Here is a 19,443-nt window from a genome sequence, read left to right as displayed (position 1 = left end):
AGGTACCAGTTTGTTCAGAAAGCCATGGCCAGAAGGTTTCCCAGGTATCCTCATGCAATTAGGTACATCAGTAGTGCTTGACACGGTTTGTGAAGTGACTTTGCATATTTGGGATTGGTGCAATGGGTCCTCATGAAATTCGTTTCTAGGTCAATATTCAGTAAGCCAGCCAGCAGCAAAGTTATCCGGATATAAGTAATTGGATAACTTATGCCAAATATTCAGCAAGAGCAATCTCTCACTGAAAATACAAGGCTAAAGTTACCCAGATCCTGAATAACCAAGCCCTTAGCCAGTTTACTGGATATATATATTTCTTAAATAGCCCAGGAACAGCCCCAATCCCCCCTGCTCTCTCCCGATGCACCCAATAAAAGAATAACAGCCCGTGAGTGGCCCTGGTCCCTACTGCTCCCTCCCTGAGCTGTCACTGAAAAGGACCAATCAGAAAGCCAGTGAAGTGAAGAAATGCATACTAAATGCCGGTACATATCTCTGCTGTACTGGCATTTAATACTAAAGACAGCAGAAGGATAGAACGTCTGTTTCTCCCACTGGCTTAACTGAACACATTTGGGGGTTGAGGAGTGTGGGAGGGAGGATCAGATGTATGTGGCATATGAGGGAACTATAGTGGCTGCTTGTGAGTTTCTTATTCTTTTATTGGGGACATCGTGAGGGGTGGAAGGGATCAGAGCCACTTGTGGGCTGCTTATTCTTTTATTGGGGGTATCGGGAAGGAGCAGAAGGGATCAGAGCCACTTGTGGACTGCTTATTCTTTTATTTAGGGGCATCAGGAAGGAGCAGAAGGGATCAGAGCCACTTGTGGGCTGCCTATTCTTTTATTGGGGCATCGGGAAGGAGCGGAAGGGATCGAGCCACTTGTGGGCTGCTTATTCTTTTATTTAGGGGCATCAGGAAAGAGCAGAAGGGATCAGAGCTGCTTGTGGGCTGCTTATTCTTTTATTGGGGGCATCAGAAGGAGCAGAAAGGGATCGGAGTCGCTTGTGGGCTGCGTATTTTATTGGGGGCATCGGGAAGGAGCAAAAGGGATCGGAGTCACTTGTGGGCTGCGTATTGTTTTATTGGGGGCATCAGGAGGGAGCGGGAGGGTGAGGGGCTGCTTGTGGGCTACTTACTCATTTATTCTGGAGATTGGACAGCAGTGGGCAGGCTGCGGCCCCATAGATGCTTGTGTTTTGGGGGGGGCTTTTTTTTGTCAGGGAAGCAGTTCTCTGGCTAACTTTAGGACTGCTTTTTTGCCTACCAAAGTTAGCCAGAAAACTTTACCCAGCTAGCGCTGATATTTAAAGCTAGCCAGGGTAAATGTAAACCATGCCTCAGAATGCCCAATTCCTCCCCCTCTTTTATCCAGCTATGTCTTAGCCGTGTAATGACTTACACAGTTAATACATAACCGTTCAACTTAGAGGGATATTGAAAACAGAGGATTTGTCCCACCATGTCTGAACTTAGCCAGACAGCCCCTTTTGAATATTGACCTCTCATTTTTATCTGGTAGAAAGCAATAGGTTTGAGTGACAGATTAATGTTCCTCTTGGAAACAATGAAGGCAGGGTTCTGCTTTATCCTCCTTTTCATTTAATATTTATCTCCAGCATTTGGGAAAGCTATTGGCTGTACTGGGCATATTTTATTGTATTTATGCAGATAATATATAATTCTTTGTTCCTTGTAATCAAGATGGTAGTCCTTCCACCAGCCCTGCTTAGGTGATATTTAGGGCTTTTAACATCTTGAGCACAAATTGGTCTTAAACTAATTATTTTTTGGGTGGCCAGAACTCTGCTTCCATAAAATTAATCTTGCTTGATTTTTTATGATAGTAACTTACCCTATAACAGTAGAGGCTAGGAATTTAAAGCTTTTGCTAGATTCAAAGTTGACTGTCAAAGCACAGTGTGAGGAAGTCTACAGGAAACTCCCTCAGACCACCTTAAAGGACCAGCCACAGTAATCTGGTCTGGTCCTCCTTAAGTCCCAACCCAGCAAAGGATTCTGGGCCCAGGGAGGATCCTTTCAGCCAGGCATAAGAAGGCAGGGCTCAAAAGGGTTAGAGAGACCCTGGGGAGCAAACAGGAACCCTTTCTATGCACAGACTTGCTATGTGTGATGTCTGTGTGCTACCTGAACTTAAGGTGAGCTGCATTTTTTTGCTTGACTTTTCTTTCGCTGAACGTAAATTGCACTTAAAGGAAACAGCCAGAGTCTGCCTCCTTATTCCTTCTGGCTGTTTCCCAAGTCGCTATCACCAAGTTACCATACCCAGATTAAAACTGTTGCCAGATCTGCTTTTTTAAATTTAAGATGATGAGGCATTTGAAATGTGATTTTAGGTGATTTTAGAACAGTTATGTAAATCTTGGATTTAAGTAAGCTTATTTACTGCAACATTTTATATGTGGGGCTGCCAAAGACTTAGCTGTGCGTTTTGCAATTAGTTCACAACGCAGCCTCAAGCCTGATTACAGGTACTTGAATGAGTCACAGCATCACTCCTAAGCTTAAGGAACGGTTGGGAGCTCAGTTCAAAATTCTCACTATAATTCATGTGATCCTCTAGTGAGCATCCTGCTTGCCTGCTATGTTCATCTGGGCAAAATCAACTTGTCATGTCATCATTGCGAGACTATAGGTTACAAAAGGCATCCAAGGTATCCTCCTTCAGAGGATCCACAGTATGGAATGCTCTACCCAGCATGTTGAGAGAAGAAATAGATTTAGGGAAACGCTTAAAGTTGTCCTTTATAAGCAGGCATATGATTGAGTAAAATGTAATGATTTAGACACGTAGAGTTAGGGGCAAGGGGATTGTTTTGCTGTACTATTTTTATTGTTGTATAGGATGTTTTTGTCATTAACTTATATGAAATAATGAATGTTATTTTGTGATCTGCACTGGACAACTTTGTTGAAAGCTTGCAGAATACAAGAACACACAAATAAAAATAAATAGAAAGAGAGTCCACATTGGCCCTTTATATTTATACAATTTTATATTTTCATCTTTCTGAAGCAGATATTAGGATCAGTAGCATGAAGGTTATAAGGCTTGCTGAAGAAATATGCATAAATGAATAATACACACTCTTTGGTGAGCCTGTTCAACCTATGTGTCTATATCCGTCTACCAGAGAGTCGGTGAACATTTGCACAGGTAATCTGGTTCTTCTGACTGCCAGCTGCTCTATGGGTTGTATAAATGTAAGCTCTGCATTCACACTGACTGTGCAAAGGCCAAATTAATATTCAGGTCAACAGTAGGAATGTGGATTAATCCTATCCCATCCTGTGTTTCAGGGCAGTCCACAGAGGACTAATATACACAATGGACTGACTAGCAGAACCACTTCAATTCCAAAATCTTCATCTTCTTTTACAAACTTCTCCCTGCTCTCAGATTTTTTCTTCTAATAATAAAATTACTGGCAGAAGGATGCAGCAAAGGAGAAACTAAAAGTTCTTTGAAGCCCTCCTAGAAAGATACTGCTGACTCATTTCCTGTCATTTTGTAGTAGTTTGGCATAAAATATATTTTACAAGTCTCTAAAGCTTTCAAAAATTCTCAAAGGTTCATCTGCTAGCTCCAGATACTCTTGTAGACCATTTGTATGCTTCTGGTGCCGGAGGAAAGGTATTGCTAGTCTTAGGAAAAATGGGTGGGCTTATAGCGGTCTGCAAGGGGCAGGGGAGGTCAGACTTCTGAACAGAAATGGCAGTGTCCATTGGTCCATTCTGCCTGTCAGACGTGATGCGCTGCCGGTATCTCGTCAAGGGGCTCTCACTGCTTCTGCTTCATACATTCAGGTACTCTTTATTTATTTATTTATTTATTTGGTAATCATAAAATAATTTAACCAGGAGTGTCTACTAGCCCCCTCCAGCATCTCAGTGCATATCAAGACCAATTGAAGCATAGTTTGTGTTGTGGAGCTAGAAAGAAATTGGGAGTTATTTCTACCGAAGGAGAGAAGCAGGCAGTCAGAGAGTGACAGGTCTTTAGCTCAAGTGCGATGGCCTATGCAGTTAGCAGAGCATTTCTCTTAATCTCCTCCAGCATAAATATTATGGGGCTAATTTTCAAAAGCATTTGCAAACATAAAAATGTAGTTTTACACTCGTAAATGGGCTTTTTGAAAATTAACCCAGAAATTGTAGATGCAAAAGTGGAAGTGATTTTGCGTGTACTTTTATATGCACTTGAAAGAGGCATTGCTGGGGGTCAGAGTTGGGGGTGGTGAAACCATTTACGCACCTATTTTCAATTTTCAAAAGTATGTGCCTAAGTGGAGGCAGACATGTTTGCTGCTGCTCCCAAGCAATGCCCACATGTGTCCGCTTTGAAAACTCTGGCTGAAGCCCATGCATATTTTCTACACGTGAACTTCAGCCCTACCTGGGCTGTTACAAAATGACCTTCCTTCTATAATAGGGATGTGCTTTCATTTTGTTTAGTGCACGCTGAAATGTTCAGAGCTCACGAAAACATTTAAGAGTGAATGTTCCAAAGAGTTACGCGAATACAAATAGCCAATATCATAGGAATTTTCCAAAGCCCATTTACACACTTAAGGAGGTGAATTTTAAAAGCCCAGCATGTGCATTAATTAGGGGATGCACGAATAAGTCGGGCTCGCACACACCAACCAGATTTTAAAAGCCACCCGGATATGCCCGTATCTCCCACAGTGCGCACATCTCCAAAGTTTTCAAGAAAGGGGGTGAACCAGAGATGTGCGTGTGAATACTTACATATCCCGGCGCGCGCTGAGGTCCCTTGTCCCATACCATTCCTTCTGCTATGGATGATGTATAAGTTAAGAAATAAAAGGATCAAGCCATTTCACAGGTGTTTAAAAGGTCTGAAGTAACAAAGGGGAGTGTAGGCTATCAAACAGGGGAGGGAGTTGGAAGACTTATCTGTTAACTGGGCGAACTGGTGGCCAAACTGGTAAACTGGCAATGGCGTGGGCACGTGCCCCATTTAAAATCCTCCGATTTACATGGTAGAAGTGGGATTTGCACGTACTGGTGCACGCCCACTTAAAATTTGGCACATGTGCACACGGCCAGACTATTTTATAACACGCGCGCATATAAGCGCCTGTGTTATAAAATGGCCGCGGCCCTGCACACAAGCCGATGTATGTGTGCAAATGTGCACCCATGCGCCGGTATGAAAGTTACCATCCCTATGACTGCCAAAAGCATTTTATTATGCACTAATACCATTTAACGTGCACTAACATGAATTAGCATGCATTCAACAAAATGAAGAAAAAAAAGAAAAAATTCCTAAAACAAAATAAACATTTTTTACCCTGCACAACTCACTTCCAGTTCACTTGATGTTCAGCTTCTTGTGAGTTATGACCTGGTCTGCTGCCCTTTATTACATATACCCTCTACAAAAATCCACCATACCCTAATCACAGTACAGTATTCTAGCTAAAACAATCCCAACCAAAGATATCATACCTATAAGTGAGCTGGGACCGACGTGCCGCAAATGCACAGTAGAGAGCGGCTCTGCAGCTCTCACTCACCAATGAGCCGCACATGCGCGGAAGACAGATTTCTCACCGACGTACTCCGTTTACGCCCCAAGGTACAGGAAAAGGAACAAGAGACGGTGCTCCGAGAAATGGCTCCTCCGACATAGTCACGTATTTCCCGCAGCCTGAGCCCATCCCTCCGCCGCAGGGGAAGGGGGGAGGGAGTAGGGATGGCCAGACCGTCACGCAAAGGGACAGCAGTGAGAAGCCACAGAACACTGAGCTGACTGAGGTTAAAGCTCAATTAGCTTCAATTACAAGAATTACACCCACATTGCATTACTCAGAAAATAATTCCCCAATACCACAGAAAAACCAGGAGTCAAGAAAAAGAGATACAATAGACTCAGGTAGGATAACACATGTGACCCACAGTCACCCAAGCTTGACAGACGGGCAGCCAACAAGTATACCCCCCCCCCCCCCCACTTAAACAGGTCATTAAGGAATTCATTAAAAACCAGGATTACAGTGGGCTCTGGTAGAATTAGACCTGTGATGAGGAGACACACACTATACCAAATGCAAAATGAACAAAAAGTCTTCTCTATATTAAAAACTGAAGACGTTCTTGAGAAAAACATTGAAATGTTACCAGAAAAGAGAGAAAAAACCCAATGCATGCAGAATTTCAAGATCCATAACCAAAAGAAAAAGCTAATTGAGATGGATAACTCTGTCATCAGTGGCACAACTGCAAAAGGAAAGAGTGAAGTGAATAACAAATCTCAACTAAAGTCTCATAAGGAGTCCAGGAAAAGCAATAACCTTAAAGAGAGACCTGGAAAGCTATGACCACAAATGCTCATAGTTTGGGAAATAAAATCCCAGATCTGCAGGCCCTAATGACGGAGGCAAAATTGGACATTGTTGCTATCACAGAGACATGGTTCACAGAATCTCATGATTGGGATACAGCAATACCAGGCTATAACTTGTTAAGGAAGGACAGAGTGGATAGAAAAGGGGGAGGTGTGGCTCTTTATGTCAGAAACAATATCCAAGCATCTCAGCTGCAAGGAAGTTGGGGCAAGGAAGAAGCACTATGGGTCGACCTAAAAAAAGATGATGGAGCGTCCATTTATATTGGAGTGGTTTACAGGCCTCCAAACCAAAAGGAAGAGCTGGGCAGAGATCTGGTTGAAGACATCCATAAGATAGGTAAGAAGGGAGAAATGGTGATCGTTGGTGACTTTAATATGCCAGATGTAGACTGGAAAATCCCATCTGCAGAGTCTAAAAATAGTAGAGCGATAGTGGATGCCATGCAAGTAACTTTGTTCAAACAAATGGTAATGGAACCCACGAGAGAAGGAACTATACTCGACTTAGTGCTCACTAATGGAGATAATGTCTCTGATGTCCAGGTGGGCACCCACCTCAGCACCAGTGATCATCAAACGGTATGGTTTAATATCACTAAAAGAATATGGAAAAGAAGCACAAAGACCCGAGTTTTACAGTTCAAAAACACGGACTTTGAGGAAATGGGGAAGTACCTAGAGGAAGAACTAAAAGGATGGGAGAACGAGAGAGATGTGGATCAGCAATGGACCAATCTAAAAGGAGCAATCACCAAGGCAACTACTCTATATGTTAGAAATGTAAAGAAAAGCAAAAGAAAATTGAAACCTATCTGGTTCTCAAAGGAGGTGGCTGACAAAATTAAAGCTAAAAGAACAGCATTCAAGAAATATAAAAGATCCCAAAGAGAGGAGCACAAGGAAGAATATTTGATTCAACTGAGGGAGACAAAGAAATTAATCAAGTCAGCAAAAAGTCAAGCGGAAGGAGATAAAAAATGGTGACAAAACATTTTTCAGATACATCAGTGAAAAGAGAAAAGTCCAAAGTGGTATAGTGAAATTGAAAGGTGGAAATGATCAATGTGTGGAGAGAGACGAAGAAATGGCAGAAATATTAAACGAATACTTCAGCTCTGTGTTCACTAAAGAAGACGCTGGAGAAGGACCATCTCTACACAACAAGAAACTGGAGGGAAGTGGTATAGATGAAAATCCTTTTACAGTAGAAAATGTATGGGAAGAGCTAAAGAATCTGAAAGTGGACAAAGCCATGGGGCCTGATGGGATTCATCCAAGGATACTGAGGGAGCTCAGAGATGTGCTGGCGGGTCCGCTGTGTGACCTGTTCAATAGATCCCTAGAAACGGGAGTGGTGCCAAGTGATTTGAGAAGAGCGGTGGTGGTCCCGCTTCACAAGAGTGGGAACAGAGAGGGGGCTGGTAACTACAGACCGGTTAGCCTCACTTCGGTGGTGGGAAAAGTAATGGAGTCACTGTTGAAAGAATTCAGAAGAATTGATGGACCAGAGGCGGCATGGATTCACCAGGGGAAGATCCTGTCAGACAAGTCTGATTGACTTTTTTGACTGGGTAACCAAGGAATTGGATCAAGGAAGAGCGCTCGATGTCATCTACTTGGATTTCAGCAAAGCTTTTGATACGGTTCTGCACAGGAGACTGGTGAATAAAACAAGAAGCTTAGGAGTGAGTGCCGAGGTGGTGACCTGGATTGCAAACTGGTTGACGGACAGAAGACAATGTGTGATGGTAAATGGAACTTTCTCTGAAGAGAGAGCGGTTTTAAGTGGTGTACAGCAAGGATCTGTGTTGGGACCGGTCCTGTTCAATATCTTTGTGAGCGACATTGTGGACGGGATAGAAAGGTTTGTCTTTTTGCGGATGACACTAAGATCTGCAACAGAGTGGACACGCCGGAAGGAGTGGAGAGAATGAGATGGGATTTAAGGAAACTGGAAGAGTGGTCGAAGATATGGCAGCTGAGATTCAATGCCAAGAAGTGCAAAGTCATGCATATGGGGAGTGGAAATCTGAATGAACTGTATTCGATGGGGGGAGGGAAGACTGATGTGCATGGAGCAGGAGAGAGACCTTGGGGTGATAGTGTCTAATGATATGAAGTCTGCGAAACAATGTGACAAGGCGATAGCAAAAGCCAGAAGAATGCTGGGCTGCATAGAGAGAGGAATATCGAGTAAGAAAAGGGAAGTGATTATCCCCTTGTACAGGTCCTTGGTGAGGCCTCACCTGGAGTACTGTGTTCAGTTCTGGAGACCGTATCTACAAAGAGACAAAGACAAGATGGAAGCGGTACAGAGAAGGGCGACCAGGAGGGTGGAGGGTCTTCATCGGATGACTTATGAGGAGAGATTGAAAAATCTAAATATGTACTCCCTGGAGGAAAGGAGGAGCAGGGGTGATATGATTCAGACTTTCAGATACTTGGAAAACTTTAATGATCCAAAGACTACGACAAACCTTTTCCATCAGAAAAAAATCAGCAGAAACCAGAGGTCACGAGCTGAGGCTCCAGGGAGGAAGACTAAGAACCAATGTCAGGAAGTATTCTTCACGGAAAGGGTGGTGGATGCCTGGAATGCCCTTCCGGAGGAAGTGGTGAAGTCTAAAACTGTGAAGGACTTCAAAGGGGCGTGGGATAAACACTGTGGATCCATCAAGTCTAGAGGACATGAATAAAGAGGAGGCAGCAAAACACTGCACGGAGCGGCAGTAGCCACAGAAGCATTCATGGAGCGGAAGGATGGAAGGCTGCCATCTCAAAAAAAAAAAACCAGGGGTGGGTAAGAGTATGGGGCAGGGGTGTGGCCTGCTTGTTGCAGCGGTTGCTACCCCTAATTGAGCTGGATGTTCACTTGGATGCAGATCCGGCGCTGCTCTCTACATTGGTGGTGGGGTGGAGGGGAATTAGGGCTGGAGGGTACTGGAAGCCAATAGTAACAGGTGGGTGAGAGAAAAAGATAAAAAAAAAAAAGATAAAGTCCGTAGCTTGCTGGGCAGACTGGATGGGCCGTTCGGTCTTCTTCTGCCATCATTTCTATGTTTCTATGTAACACAGGGAGGGAGGTACGGAGAGAGGCAAGTCCCCGTAGTGGCGCCCCTCACCCTCTGCATCTCACAGGTTCAGCAGGGTACAGCCGGCCCTGTAGAAGAGAAAAAGAGGGATGGAGGAGGGCTGAGGGGAGGGAAGGGTTGTGGATGAGGTGAGAGGGAAGGAAAGGGAAGATGAGGGGATGGAAGGAAACGGAAAGAGGATATGAGTGAGTAAGTGGGAAGGGTAAGAAGTTGTGAAGAAGAGAAAAAGAGGGTAGTGGAGGAGGACTGAGGGAGAGGGAAGGGGTTGTGGATGAGGTGGGAGATGAGAGAGGAAGGAAAAGGAAGATGAGAGGGGATGGAAGGAAAAGGGAAGAGGATATGAGTGAGTAAGTGGGAAGGGTAAGAAGTTGTGGAGAAGAGAGCAGCTCTGACTGACGTGCCAGTCTGACCAATGGAATCTTGCCTGTTTGAACGGGCCTAATGGCTAGTAGTATAGATTGAATTTTAGACCAAATTCCCAAGCATTCTAAGTTAAGAATTATGTGTCAAACTGAGCATCTATGGCACAAGCAAAAGACCTCGCTTACAGCTGAGGCATTTCATGCAGCATGTAAGGCCTATAAATTTAGTTTTATTATGACTAAGAAGGGGTATTATTCTAAACAACGTTGTACTTCATTTAATAGTCCCTATGAATTATTTAAATTAAATACATACTCTAAGTAAACAACCTACTTTAGATGATCGAAGGTCACAGTCAAACTGTCATGGATTGCAAATTCTTTGAGCGTAAGACTAATTCCCTTCTGAAACTGATTGAGAAATAACACTCCCATAATAACTGTAAAGAGAATCATACTCCTCCATCTTAATGGAATAATTTTGAATGTACTTCATCTGTTGAAAGTTTTGGTTTTTTTTTTTAATTTTTTATTTATGCTGATTTTAACAATCTTACATAGAAGAAAATAAACAATTGGTTACAGATTTCCATACTGTTATAACAATAATAACTTAGGTATATATCTCTAATCTGCAGTAAGGAAATGTAAGTCATCTGTTGAAGTTAAGAGGACTCTTAATAAATTAAAAAAAAAAAAATCACATTGTTGGTTAGATCCATGTCCTTATAAGTGTATTTAATGGCAAGAAAGATTTCTTTCTCCTAGTTTTGGTTTCTATGGTTTAATTAATCCTTAGAAGAGGAGGTTTCCCAGGCATCTTTAAAAATGCTTTTGTACAACTTCTTTTAAAATGTGGATCTCCCTCAGTCAGTTACAGGCCTATATCTAACCTGCCCGCTATTGTAAAGCTTATTGAAAAGGTTGCATTGTCTGAGTTGAGTTTTTGGAATAGCAGAAAACATCAGTGTGGTTTTCATAGTGGTCACAGCACAGAAACTTGTGTCACTCTGTGTCGGACTTTCTGCTACGTAAAATTTTCACTAATAAAGCAGTTATAGCTGTAATTTTGGGTATCTCTTCCGCATTTGACACGGTTTGTCATTCATTGTTTGTCATACAAAAAAATCAAGTCAGGTGCTGCAATAGTTCACTTCTGGTTTGTTTGTTTTTATCTGGGAGAACAATTTCAGGTTAGAATTGCTGATAATTGTTTTAACTGGCAAATGCTTAAGGTTGACTTTCCCCAAGGCTCCATGCTATTGGACACCCTTTTTAATATTTGTTTTTGCTCTCTTTGCCCTGTTTTTAGATCAATATGCTCCTTTTTGCAAGATTTAAACTGACAATATTCAGCTATTTTTTCCATTGGACTCTGATATTGATAATGCATTGAGTAAAGTATTTTTTTTTGGACCACATACAATTGCATTTGGGAGCCAACCATCTGATTTTGAATTTACAGAAAATAGAAGCCATATGGGTCTCCTGACAGCCTATCCCTAGAACATGTTCTGGCTTAATATTCACAGTAATATTATTCCATTTGGTGACTCCACCCATGATCTGGATTTTTTGGCTTGATTCATCAATGTCGTATTTGTTTCATATTAGAATGCTTTTGTGATCTGGCTTTTACAAATTGTCTTCTTTGTCATCTCTTGGTTATTTATTACCATTACAGGATTTTAGAATTGTTGTGCAAATCTTTTGTTTTAACTTCAATTGCCTGTTGTAATGCTCTTCTATTGGGTTACCTAAATGTAAACTTCTGTTCATTTGGCTGATACTCATGCCAGTGCATTCTCTGTTATTGGTCTTTTAATGTGAATGCTCTTCCACAGTATTTGCAATTACTACCAGATGTTAAAACTTTTCACATTACAGTTGAACATTTTTTGTTTTATGAAGCTTTTAGTTCAATTTTATAATTTATGTATTTGTTACCAGTTTATGTTATGTTTTATCACTTTTTTTGTGTTTTGTTAAATGCTTTATGTAATTCTGTACACTGCCTAGATCAATTAATTTGCATTAAGCGGTTTATATGAATGTCTATAATTATTTATTTATTTAACACTTTTCTATACCGAATTTCATGAAAAAAGAATTATATCAAATCAGTTTACATGGAACTTAGGGACTAAATAATTAACCATAAAAACAAGGGCAAAGAGCAAAAAAGTTACATATAACAAGGAGAAAGAAATTGGGGGGCTAGAGTAGCTGGGAAACCAAAGGACAGCATAACTGGGAGGAAACTATATGTTGAGATTAGGCGAAGGTGTCTGGTCAGGTAATTAATAATAATGATATGTCTGTATTTAATTGTAGAGTTTAGAAAAATGTTATGTTGTATATATTGAATAGACTGCTCAGTCAGATGTTTCTGGAAACTGAACATGTCTTCCAATCTGTTTTCCAAGCAAGCAATAACTAAATACATGATCCCTATTACACAGTCCCTGGCATTATAAAGAAATTATTGCATTACTGACGTATGCATGGCATTTTGGCAGGTACAATTAAAGATAAAGGTTCTATATATTTATATATGCACACAAACACTCACACACACACACACATACACCATGGTGTGGTCACAGTGAAGTATTGTTATAAATCCTGTAATCACCAAAATGCTACAAGAACAAAATCAAAACAAGCCATTGTATTAACCTGCAGATTAGCCCCATAGTCTGTGTGTTTAATACTGATTAGTAAACAGTGTCCACGATTAAACTGCTTTTGGAAATACAAATACCCCATGAGCCAGAACTAATGAGTTCTTTTACAAAAGAAGGGCAGATGCAATTCCAAGAATGTCACTACTGGTAAAGTATCTGAGAAGTCCATGACAATAGGCAAACTGTTGTAATTAACTTTTATATACTGCCTCAGACCTTCTGTCGAGGGATAGTTGTTTATTGATTAGGTGCTACCAAATGAGGTGATGAAAAGAACAGTTTTGAAATCAGATTAATTAGACTCATATTTGGTTTATGGAGACTCAGACAATAGGTTCACAGGCATCAAAGAACAAACACTTTCTTTTCTAAGGTTAATGTGCACAACATGGGGCAGCAAAGGCCACAGTCCCCCTAACTGATCTTAGGAGACCTTCTGTCTACTTTTGAACCACATGGTCCTGGTATTTCTGTAACTAATTGCACCAAGAGCCTCAGTGCTTAGCGATTACAAGTTGAGAAATTTGGAACCGATTTCAAATTAAATGCTTGTAGGGCAAATGATACATATTATACTGGTTCTGTGCCACCACATTTACAGGGTTGCCAACTGGCTCCAGATTTTCAGGATAGGTTGATCCAGTCCTGGTTTTACCCCACTGCATGCTGGGACTTATTCTGATTTCCTTATTGCATTCCCTAAGAAAAGCAAGACTTTAAGTATTTGCATGCAGGGCAGTAAAACCAGGACTGGATCAACAGGTCCTGAAAATATGGAGCCAATTGGAAACCCTACACATATAACACAGCTATTTAGAATTTGAAGTTGTGCATGGCTGCTGTAAAAAAAAAAAAGTCATGGACATTTTTTTTAAATAGCCACATATGGACAAATAGGAGCTCTCCAATTCCTGGGATGATCTATAGCGGATTGGCTGGTTTTGCCAGAAGCAGGCTATAAGTCATGCCATCTCTGAAAGATCCAGTGCCTGAGAGGTCCAATGGGTTAAATTGGTGCTCTAGTAAACAGCATATGAGACGGTGTCAATTGCATAGCCATTTTTCTCAAAAGAAATTCCTGGGTCACGGCAACACCTTGCTAATTGGTCTTAGGCTCCAGGATTGAAGGGTTCAGAAGGAGCCCTGATACATAGGGATATGAATCGTTTTCTGACGATTGAAAATATCAGAAGATATTTTCAAACTCGTCAGAATTCAGGGGGCCCCCGAACCCGATAGGAAAACCCCACAAAATTTTTCGTGGGGTTCTCTTATCGTTTGGGGGGGGCAGGAAGAAAGGGCACTTTAAAATAAACCCCAAACCCACCCCAACCCTTTAAATTTAATCTTTTCGCATCCCCCACCCTCCTGACCGCCCCCCCCCCCAAATTTTTAAAGTACCTGGTGGTCCAGCAGGGGTCCCGGGAGCAATCTCCGTGCTCGGGCCGTCGGCTGCCACTAATCAAAATGGCGCCGATGGCCCTTTGCCCTTAGCATGTGACAGGGTATCCATGCTATTGGCCGGCCCCTGTCACATGGTAGGAGCACTGGATGGCAGGCTCCTACCATGTGCTCCTGCCATGTGATGGTGGGCCATCCAGTGCTCCTACCATGTCACAGGGGTCGGCCAATGGCATGGATACCCTGTCACATGCTAAGGGCAAAGGGCCATCGGCGCCATTTTGATTAGTGGCAGCCGACAGCCCGAGCGTGGGAGATCGCTCCCGGGACCCCCGCTGGACTACCAGGTACTTTAAAAACTTTTGGGGTGGGGGATGCGAAAGGATTAAATTTAAAGGGTCGGGGTGTTTGGGGTTTTTTTGGCATGACACAGCCGATTAAAATGGGTAAGAATCGCGGGAACGAAGATTTCCCACGGTTTTTACCCGAAATTGATACCGGAAACGAGTCCGGTACCGATTCACGTCCCTGCACACACACACACACACACACACACACACACACCCCCTAAGCAGAGAACTGTAACTGCAGTCACTGGAATAAGTGAATTGAGATGGGATATAAAATGGGGGGAAAATCCACAGGTAATTGCAAATGAAGGCTCACGGTGCCAGATTCCAGTCCCAGTTCTGATTGAACTGGAAGCCGATCAATAAAATCAAAACCCCTGTATCTTTAAGAGGCAGTAATTAATCTATTGCTACATGTGCCTCATAGTCCTTTTATAGAAACCTATTACACTTGAAACACTTTACATATGTCCCCATTAGTTGTATACATTCAGATTTTCCCAACTATTTCACCATTCAATAAGGATCTCTAATAGGAGCTATTGGATAGCATTAAGACTGCATAAAATCTGCATTTCCAGTTGTACAGCATGTATTGCCTTGCAAGAATGCCACAATGCTGTAAGAGTTCTAAAATCTTTCCAGCATTCTTGTGTGTTTGCAGTGATATGGATGTGACCATTTCCATCCCAGGCACAGGCTGTCAGGCGCTCTAATCTTTGGAAGTTCATGCATTTTTGCTGGGGAACTGTGTCAAAGTAACTGTAATAGTTCTGCCTATATCAATTACGTGATATATTGCGGGGTGCTGTTGAGCTTACTCAAGATGGCAGCATGATTTTTGTTGCTCCTTCTCACCATGCGGTGTTTTCAGCTTTGATTGTCTTCTAGACTTGGTTTGCAATTTCTACTTTGACATACTTTATCTTCCTTGATGGCAGCTTGCAAGGGCACCAAGCCTGAAGTGCAGTATGCAATTTCATCAGGTACTAAGCATTCCAATACCGGTCCTCCTATGCCAGAGAAGGTCAGGCCGTCATGGGAAAAAGGTTACACATTGGATTCAGTGCTAGCCGAGATACAGAGTTTGTGTGAACTAATGGAAGCTCACTTTTTGGCCTCTCGAGAGATCAAGGCTGATGTTGAGAAACCAGTAGATCAATTCACTTCATTAAAAATGGAAGTGAACCAGTGTAAAGAGTGCCTTGAGCTTCTGGAGGAGATCCCTGAGCAAGTGCGTCATCAGGCCTCCACCATTACTGACATGCAGAATGCGATTGAAGACCTCTCCAACTGCAACTGGAGAAGTAATATTCGCATCCTGGGTGTCGTGGAGAGTTCGTACGGCTCCGACATGACCTCTTTCCTGGAGTCTTTGATTCCACTGATTCTTCATATCCACTTCCACAAGCCCTTTGAGATAGAAAGGGCACATTGCATTCACAAGAGGCCTGGATGGAACTCTAAGTATCCAAGGCCCATTGTCGCCAAGATTCTGTGTTATCCTCAGGCGCTTGCTATATTGACAGTGGCGAAGGCTAAAGCCCCACTGTTGCAGGATGGGAAGAAGATCCTCTTTGTCCTGGACGTGGCAAAGACTACAGCCCAATGTCGTACCTGTTTTCAGGCGCTCTGCCCGCAACTGAGAGATATCAGAGCTAAATTTAGATTGCTCTATCCAGCTCGAATGCGCATCACCTACAACAATCACACTTCTTTCTAGGATGATCCCGGCCTACTTGTGGCCTTCATCGCAGCAGCAAAAGAGGATAATGCCATGACCTGATCAGCAGCTTTCAGCTTTGAGGACCTTTTTTCCCAATGCCTGCTAGGCATTGTACATCTACTCCGAGTTTTTTTATGGTCCTGGAGGCCAAAGATTATTCTGTGGCTTTTTCCTCTCTCCTGTTGATGCCGCATAATACAGTAAATGACTATTCCTTTTGCTGCAAATTTTCTCATTCTTGACTGCCATGCATAAGCTGGCACTGTATTAGTGTTGCATATCTAGTAGGATATTGCTAACTAACTTTTTTTTTTTGGTTTGGTTTTGTCAAGTGTGCAGCGGGAGTAGAGCAATTTGTGCTGTCCTCTAGAGATGTGAATCGTGTCCTCGATCGTCTTAACGATCGATTTCGGCTGGGAGGGGGAGGGAATCGTATCGTTGCCGTTTGGGTGTTTAGAATATCATGAAAATCGTTAAAATCGTGAACCGGCACACTAAAACCCCCTAAAACCCACCCCCGACCCTTTAATTAAATCCCCCACCCCCAAATGCCTTAAATTACCCTGGGATCCAGCGGCGGTCCATAGCTAAATCGGGGGAAGGGGGAGGGCAGGAAAACCGGCACACTAAATCCCCCTAAAACCCACCCCCGACCCTTTAAATTAAATCCCCCCCCAAATGCCTTAAAGTACCCTGGGGTCCAGCGGCGGTCCGAAACGGGCTCCTGCTGTTGAAGCGTGCTGTCTTCAACCGGCGCCATTTTGCAAAATGGCCGCCGCAAAATGGCGGCGGCCATAGACCACACGATTCGACCGCAGGAGGTCGCTTCCGGACCCCCGCTGGACTTTTGGCAAGTCTTGTGGGGGTCAGGAGGCCCCCCCCAAGCTGGCCAAAAGTCTCTGGGGGGTCCAGCGGGCGTCCGGGAGCGATCTCCTGCCGCGAATCGTTTTCCGTACGGATAATGGCGCCGGCAGGAGATCGACTGCAGGAGGTCGTTCAGAACGACCTCCTGCAGTCGATCTCCTGCCGGCGCCATTTTCGTTGAAGACAACGACTGCAGGAGGTCGATCTCCTGCCGGCGCCATTTTCCATACGGAAAATGGCGCCGGCCATACGCGTATGGCCGGCGCCATTATCCTGCCAGAGGCAGGCGTAAATCCACGGATAAAGGTAGGGGGGGTTTAGATAGGGCCGGGGACGTGGGTTAGGGAGGGGAATTTGAGGGGAGGGCGAAAGAAAGTTTCCTCCGAGGCCGCTCTGATTTCGGAGCGGCCTCGGAGGGAACGGAGGCAGGCTGCGCGGCTCGGCGCGCGCAGGCTGCCCAAAATCGGCAGCCTTGCGCGCGCCGATCCTGGATTTTATAAGATATGCGCGGCTATGCTAGTATCGTATAAAATCCAGCGTACTTTTGTTTGCGCCTGGTGCGCCAACAAAAGTACACGATTGCGCTCTTTTTTAAAATCTACCCCTTAATAAATTATGGCCTTCATGTCTGTAGCAGTTGTGGAATTTAAAAATATTTTTCCCTCTATCCTGCTCCACAATAGAAATAGGCAAGTCATTAAAGCAGTATAAGCATCTACTTTTATTCAGCGTAATATTACATGAGAAGCACACTTATGGGATTTCTGAAATTCAATACATACAATCAGGCTTATATACTCTTTATAGTCTTAGAAATTAATGGTTCAGAAAAAATATTTCAGATTGACCAATCACAATTTCACTTCTTGCACTTTGTTTCATCATTACATCTTTAGATGTCTCAATCATGACTAATTAACAGGTCAGCATGACCCAGGTTCTAATCGCAATTACATACAAGTGCAGCATACTTTGTTACCACAAGCAAGGATGACTCATCATCATATCTATTTTCTACAAAACATAATTAATTCTCCAACTTTGGCATAGTGGTTTTATGTATATCTAAGGATTGCTTAAACTTCAGTATTTTCCTCATTATATTTTATCTAGTACAGGGATCAAATTTAGCAACAACCATTACTTCTTTTATTCTTATCAAAATCTAAAAATAGTGTTTAGAGCAAGAATAAGGAACTTTATAAGTTGAATTGAACTATATTGAACAGAGAGATACAATAAAACCTTTAGGCGTCATCAGAGTAACTTCAGAGAATTCCAGCCAAGATGCAGCCAAGAGAAGAAGACTCCAGAACTTGCGGATCATAAGAATTAATGTCAGCTGGCTGCCCCACTAATGAGACAGATTGTGGTGCGTCCTTCTGACAAATAACAGGTATTCTAGGTCAGTGTTTTCCAAACCTGTCCTGGAGAATTCCCAGCAAGTCATGTTTTATCTCGTGCATATTCCTTGTGGATATGCTGAAACCCTGACTGGCTTGGTGTCCTCCAGGACAGATTTGAGAAACCTCTGCTCTAAGGGGTAGATTTTTAAAATTTGCGCGATCGCGTACTTTTGTTCGCACACCAGGCGCGAACAAAAGTACGCTGTATTTTATAAGATACGCGCGTATCTTATAAAATCCGGGGTTGGCGCGCGCAAGGGGGTGCACATTTGTGCAACCTGCGCACGCTGAGCCCAGCGCGCGCTGCCTGTTCCTTCCGAGGCCGCTCCGATTTCGGAGCGGCCTCGGAGAGAACTTTCCTTCGCCCTCCCCCCACCTTCCCTTCCCTTCCCCTACCTAACCCACCCCCCCAGCCCTATCTAAACCCCCCCCCTACCTTTGTCGGCAAGGTTACGCCTGCTGAAAGCAGGCGTAACTTTGTGTGCGCTGGCCGGCAGCCCCGCTCCGTGTTCCGGTCCCGGGGGCTGGTCCGGAGGCCACGGCCACGCCCCCGGAACACCCCCGGGCCGAAACCACGCCCCGCGTCGCCGCCCCCAAAACGCTGCGTCGCTCCGGGCACGCCCCCGACACGCCCCTTTTACAAAGCCCCGGGACTTACGCGCGTCCCGGGGCTCTGCGCGCACCGGCGGCCTATGCAAAATAGGCGCGCCAGCGCGCAAGGGCCCTGCACGCGTAAATCCAGCTGGATTTACGCACGCAGGGCATTTAAAATCCGCCCCTAAGAGATTCAACCTTCTTTCTAAAGAACTGAGCCAGAAGCTCACAGTCTGCACTACACTCAAGAGATTCTGGCTTTACCATCGCACCTTTATGGAGACTATCAGAAAAAAAAAAAAGGTCTTTTCTGCTGTATTCTCTCTTGGTTATCAAATATATAGAGAGAGAACATGCTATTTTAGCATCACAAATCTCATCTAGAAACAAGAAAACTGTCCTTTAACATCAGGGGAAAAAATTTGTTTTCTTTTGGTTTTTTTTTTTTATTCTCAGAGCCAAGATAATACAATAGGTAACTTGACACACAGGTTTATGTGAGGTCCCACTGATTTCATCAGTACAGAGTTGGCTGAGCAAAGCAGCCCATTCTTGAAACC

At 43.5% G+C, this 19,443-nt stretch overlaps 1 long non-coding RNA gene across 1 annotated transcript in view; it reads left to right on the top strand.

Annotated features, from left to right (window-relative positions):
* Positions 1 to 2,100: 2,100 nt before the first annotated feature.
* Positions 2,101 to 19,443, top strand: part of LOC115089315 — a 57,623-nt gene continuing 40,280 nt past the window's right edge. The window contains exon 1 of the long non-coding RNA XR_003856064.1: positions 2,101 to 2,160. This is a non-coding gene — a long non-coding RNA (uncharacterized LOC115089315). The remainder of the gene's footprint in view (positions 2,161 to 19,443) is intronic.

Source organism: Rhinatrema bivittatum, chromosome 4, assembly GCF_901001135.1.
Source record: "Rhinatrema bivittatum chromosome 4, aRhiBiv1.1, whole genome shotgun sequence".
NCBI lineage: Eukaryota > Metazoa > Chordata > Amphibia > Gymnophiona > Rhinatrematidae > Rhinatrema > Rhinatrema bivittatum.
Note: the sequence above shows the minus strand (reverse complement) of the source record. Positions and strands in the feature narration are given on the sequence as shown.